This window comes from Halyomorpha halys, unplaced genomic scaffold (assembly GCF_000696795.3).
Source record: "Halyomorpha halys isolate HHAL.00 unplaced genomic scaffold, Hhal_1.1 Scaffold1118.1, whole genome shotgun sequence".
In the NCBI taxonomy this organism is placed as follows: Eukaryota; Metazoa; Arthropoda; class Insecta; order Hemiptera; family Pentatomidae; genus Halyomorpha; species Halyomorpha halys.
The window spans coordinates 233,999-240,168 of record NW_027113493.1 but is presented as its reverse complement, the minus strand read 5'-3'; the positions used below and the strand labels follow the sequence as shown (position 1 = coordinate 240,168).

General features: G+C 30.8%; 1 protein-coding gene across 1 annotated transcript in view; it reads left to right on the top strand.

Moving 5' to 3' along the window:
- Positions 1-6,170, top strand: part of LOC106688376 (kin of IRRE-like protein 2) — a 176,508-nt gene that overhangs the window by 6,087 nt on the left and 164,251 nt on the right. The gene's annotated exons all lie outside the window — the stretch shown is intronic.

Here is a 6,170-nt window from a genome sequence, read left to right as displayed (position 1 = left end):
ATATATCAATATTGTTATCTATATATTATCAATAATGGTCAGGAAAAAAAAAAGTGCTACTTCAAAAAATGAAGCTGCTTTTAAAACTTTCAGGTCTTAAATCTAACAGTTAAATGGTTATTACCTACTAAAAAATTGGGCACGATAGCAATTTTCCGAAATGGAAAGGCATAAATTATATAATAAATCATAAATAAATCAACATATCACTGCTCTAGGAGAATAATAATGCTACTGTAAAATTTTGTACGTTGACTTTATCGTGTTGGTTGGCTCAATGATTATTTTACTAGAGGTTGTATATCAAATTAATTGTACTTAAAAATTAACGACGGGAAAACATTTGTAATTACAATTATATCGATTTCCAAATTTCTGTTAAATGCATTGTTGGTCCAACCAACAAATAATTTCAAATATAAAATAGTTCCGGTATATTCTTACGGAGCAGAGGCACGTTTCTCAATATTATTCGTAACATCAATACTTCATAAACTCAGTAGAACACTATTTTTTTTTTTCGATTTGTTCTAAGTACATGATTATTCAGTAGAACAGAATATGGAATAAGTAAAACTTCTGCAAAACAGTAATTCTTAGTTGTGCGTTTTAGTCAAGTTTTGCTCTCCAGTGCTAGAAGTCACAAAGCTTTATGTCTACGAGGGATTTTTAGAAGCCTTTCAGAAAATAAATTCCTTCATTAATTATTCTTTAAAGCGAATCCACCAGACTAAACCATGAAAAACCTATGTTTGCCTTGGATCTGTAAATTTATTTGAGCGTATATAAAGAAACATTGTTTGATAAATTAATGTCATCCATACCAAACTTGATTGTGGTATAATAATAAAAATAAATAGTAACAATAAAAGACACAACGGTATGATTCGCAACTAATAATGTATTGTTATTCTCTCTGCGTTATTAAAACAATTATACAATGTACTACCAGCTTATGTGTGAGATAAATTGAAGTTATTAAAATAATATAACATTTTAATTTGATATAATGTAGCTTAAAGTTTCTGTGTTGGTCTTTCGATTACGTAAAAGCTTCTAATTGAAAAGTGGAGGTGTTGCGTTAAGTTAGAACAGGCTACTTGTTTGGTGTGAGAGATGGGCAGGAGTTGAGTGCTCAACACGTCACTCAAGTGCCATCACTTCCTGGAACTTTCCAGGAATCACTCATGCATTTAAGTGATAATAATATGGATAATGCAGGGTTCTTTGAATTATTTATCGTCAATGAACGTATATATATATATAGTGTAGTACATAGTACTACTTTAGTGACCTTAAAAGCCATTAATGACACCGCCAATACACATAAAATACGTTTCATTATATACTACACTACGAGTCTATACTACGGGTTTAAGTAGGTTAGGAGTAGGGCCAGGAGGATCAGTGGCTCTGAATGATGAAGAAAAAAACAAAATTGGTATTATTTATTTTTTTATGAAGTAATAACCTTTTAAACAAACTTTTAAAATCATTTACCATCTCAAATTTAAAGAGTTCAGAAAACAAAAAAAGAAAATAATAATAAATAAAATGAAGGAAAAAATAATAATCTGAAATATCAAAGGGATAAATGCAAATATCTAGAAAAATAAAATAAAAAACATAGGCGTTAATGACTGTTAGATTTTACGCCCTTAGGCCCTAATAAACCGAAATTGCATTTTCATTTATTAAACTGTTGTATACTTATCAGGAACGAAATTTATATTTGTTACAATCACCTTCAGAAACCCTAAATTGCGATTTTTATAGCAACCAATAATTAAAATTTTTGTTTTTGATTCTCATCTTCCCTGGTCTTATGATTTTTTTAATCTAAAAAATTTATTCATGAAAATCGTAATAACTTCAAGACGACCCAACCAATATACATGAAACATGAGGATGTTTGTGGAGTGGTTAGTGAAAGTTGCGTGATGTCTCGCACCATACCATTTTTTTTTTTATCGTGTCATTTTTTTTAGTAATCACATTTAACACAATGATATTACAATGTTGATTACTCAGTATTGTATAAACAATATTAATGAGCATACGTTCCATTATTTGAAATGAAAGATTCACACCAACCATTTGTGATTAGTTTTATGTTCAGTAAATCGGTTTTCACTATTAGTGAAATGCCACTAAATTGGATGCTACTATTAGTGGTATGTCAGTAAATCAGATTCCACATTAGCGGTATGTCATTAAATCGCTTTTCACCAGGAATTCGGGTTTCATATGAAAGAGAACTGGAAAGCTAACAGATACATTGTGAGATATTTGACAAGTGCACCCGTTTCCTAAAAGAGGAATTCCAGTCCTTAGATGAGAGAGGTAATCGAGAGAAACCTCTGGTTTGACTCTGGAGGAGATATTTCAAAAATAACAATGAGCTTTCTAGAACATCTTGGTTCTGACATAGTGGATGTTGTAAACGCACCCTAGTAGTTTGGGTTCTGTGGTTTAAGTTCCAATCATGAACCATTTTGAAGATAGCGCAAGAATTACACCTAAAATAATAATTTAGAACGATTTTTGCTGGAAATATGGGGCAAATATTTAGTATGTCAATTTTTGAATATGTAACGTATTTTCTTTTAGCAAACCGTTCACCATCTATTCAATCTTGTTGTCTAAAATAATTCATACCCGTGGGTTCCTACCTTAAATTCGTAGACTGCCAAAAGCATCCGTTCATGTATAGCCTCATTATAAGGTCTCAGGGATTGATATAATTTTATTTATAGCCGGATTGAATTGTAAAACTGAATTTATATTTTCCAGTGGGGCAACGTAATTACTTACTACGTAATATGTTACTTAAACATAGTTATTATAAAGTTTCAGCTACTAATTGTGTGTGTTGCAAAGAGTTCCTTCACATTATATACAGGTTTAAACCAATGAACACGATATAACTTATTTTTTTAATGGATTAAAGAGAATAAGGAAATGTATCTATTGCGAGAACTCTCGGAGGGGTAAAATAGTATTATGTACTGATATATACTTATTATGTATAATCTTCTAATAGGTATAAGTAAATGTATAAATAATTAGAATATTTTCTTGTTGACCGCGAAACTGACACAACTGAAAAATAATTATTTCCTCAACAGTTATAATTATTATTCAAAGAAAATAATCAGGTAAATAGTATTATAAAATTATAATTATTGAGGAAATAATAAAGAACAAAACATCAATAATCTATAAAATTTGACAAATCCATCTGGAAGCTAAAAACATTGTGTCATGAATTTCAACTCAAGCAGAGATTCTCACACTTAGAATAGGAAGTTATATTCTACTAATTAGATGTTATTAATCGTAAAATGAAATTGTAAATATCTGTGATTAAAACTATTTCCAGCCATTTCCTTAATAGTTGATTTATTAAAACATCCATACTTTTTTTTTTATTTATTTAAATTTTTTCTAGAACCTAATCTCTACTTATAATATTATACCGCCACTCTTCGTGTACAATTCATTTTTTATTTTCTCACCTTTATCATCTCTTATTCAGCTCAACTATAATTTCTCTTTAAATTAAAAATTGTCTAACCTTTCGTTTAATGGTTATTTATTTTTCATTAGTATATAAGACTTATTTAATACCTGACCTTACTTGGGTTACATCTAATATATCTATTTTTGTAAGCTTCTTGGACCATGTACGTTTATGAATCCTCGGTGGCTCAAATATTTAATTTAGGATTTCCAATCTAAACTTTTCATGAATAAGCGATATGGTTAATAATAGATCTAGGGCCGCCCATAGCTCAGTGGTTAAGACACAGTCTTACCAATTTGATGTTTATTTGCGGTGCCGGTTCGAATCCGGCCTGGGACGTCGACTTTTTTCATTGCGTGGCGGTCCCACAAAATGAAGAACTTTGACCCCCAACCATGGTTAGGCAGTATAGGACTCCAATGGGGAGTCTTGGCCGAAAAAAAAAAAAAAATAATAATAGATCCCAGTTTTTGTCAGTTTATTGCATTATGATTATTAAACACTAATAAATTGATGCAATTTTTATAAGAAATTTAGTTTTTAATGTCAATTTGACATATTATCATTGCTATATTTTATTTCATCTATCACCTTTCAGATTTATCTATAACTATCTTGTTAGGTACATTCCATTATTTACTATTTAGTACTATTACATCATTATTATGTGAATTTTGTTGAGTCCAAAGTTCTGCATTTTTTATATATTTCTCTTTATATTGGGAAACGTAGAATTTATTACTTTGCCACTACTTGTAATAAAATAATTACTGTCATTTTTTAATTTTTGATTTATTACTGTAATCAAATAAAAATATGATTGACCCAATGATGATGACATGTGCTCTAACAGCTTTGTTGTTCATTATTTTCCGAATTAACTCTGGCCTAATAACACTTTATAGAGTTGGTCGTGAAAATAACTTGGTCGTGATTAGACCTACAAGGACTCTTTTGGTTAAGAGATGATACCCTCTTTAACTAATAGCGCTCTTAGCCGTGAGCTGGGGCAGTTCGAGGATTGTGGTTAACAGACAGACTAAAGCACTCAGCACACTCACTCAACTGTGGTATTTGCGGCTACTAATCCTGGCAGTGGATATCCACCTCGCACCTATTGGATAGTGATCCTGGTGACTCGTGTATAGAGTACAATTTATTTCTAATACAGGTTCGGGCCGTTGGGAGCTAGTTTGCTATCCACCGAGTTCAATGAATACATTAGGACTTCAATGGATACAACTCCCTGGTATTGCTTTTAAATAGCGTATAGTCAGGTATTTCGTGGGTCTCAAAAGAGAATGAACTATCTAGCATAGTAAATTAAACTCATTTTTTTTAAAAATTGAAAATGGTTATCCTCTATCTAGTTCATATATTGTGAATACTTAAATTTGGTCCCTTTACTACTTCTTAAAGTATTCTTCCTATCTTAAAAAAAAAAAAAAAAAATTAAAGGACATGCATCATGTATACTGCTAAATTAAAAAAATCAATATATACTAAAAATAACAACAATTTTTAGCTTGAACACGAAACTTTTCTCATAAGAAACTATACACTTAACTGAATTTGGATGTTTGAATTACTTACGTATATAAAATAAAAAATAAAAAAGGTTTGGTAACAGTTACATGGGGAATGATGTTTCTCCTGGTAGTAAAGTTGCATATTACCTCTTAGCTAATAGCTCTAATTACATGAAATTCAAGTTGAAATTTTTATTTAATGAGATGCTTACTGTAATTAAAGATTCTCATAGAAACTCTAATTTTTAAATGATTTTATATTGGTGGTATTTTCGACCGGTGACATTGAAGGGGTATAAGGTCATTATAATTTACTTTAGGAAATTTTATAAAAAAACGTCACAGGAAATGGAAAATACGTAAATAATATACGAACGTAATTTCCTATAATAATCTTTTATCATTATATATACATTTATTTTGTTATAATAGGCATTTTAGGGTACGTACGACAAATGATGGCCAAGCAAGAATACTCAAATTAATATAAGATACTATTACGGAAACTGAATTCTCGAACTGTTTTGTCTTTTGAGTTTATTCAAATTTCCGCATCGGTTCCGTGCAAATCGTCAAACGCAGTAAAAATATTGTTTGCTTTAATTAGAGATTTACGCCGATCGTGTTGGATTGGAAATAAATTGGTACAAGATTAGATTTTCAATATCATTATTATATAACATTATTATCACCTTCTATTAATCAATATCAAACTAACTCAAACCTACGCAAGGTTAGCAATGCTACATCCTATCCTAAATAGAAAATCCAAATTAAAACCAGAAGTACTTATTTTTAAAACAATTCTCAGGCCACTGCTGATGTACGGCTGTGGAGTCTGGGGAGCAGCATCATTCACGAAAATGAAAAAAAATTACAATATTTTCAAAATAAAGTCCTAAGAATCGCAGTAGATGCTCCTTGATTGAGAAATAGCCAATTGCATTGGCAATTACAAATGGGTCGATAGAGGATTACATCAGAAAACATTTCATGAAGCTCATCCTCCCTCCACTCTCACTTACCGACAGTCAAAGGATCAGTGACCTACAACTTGGGAAACCCAACCTCATCCCGAAGACTGAAACCCATAATGCTGCAGGACATTCTGTTAT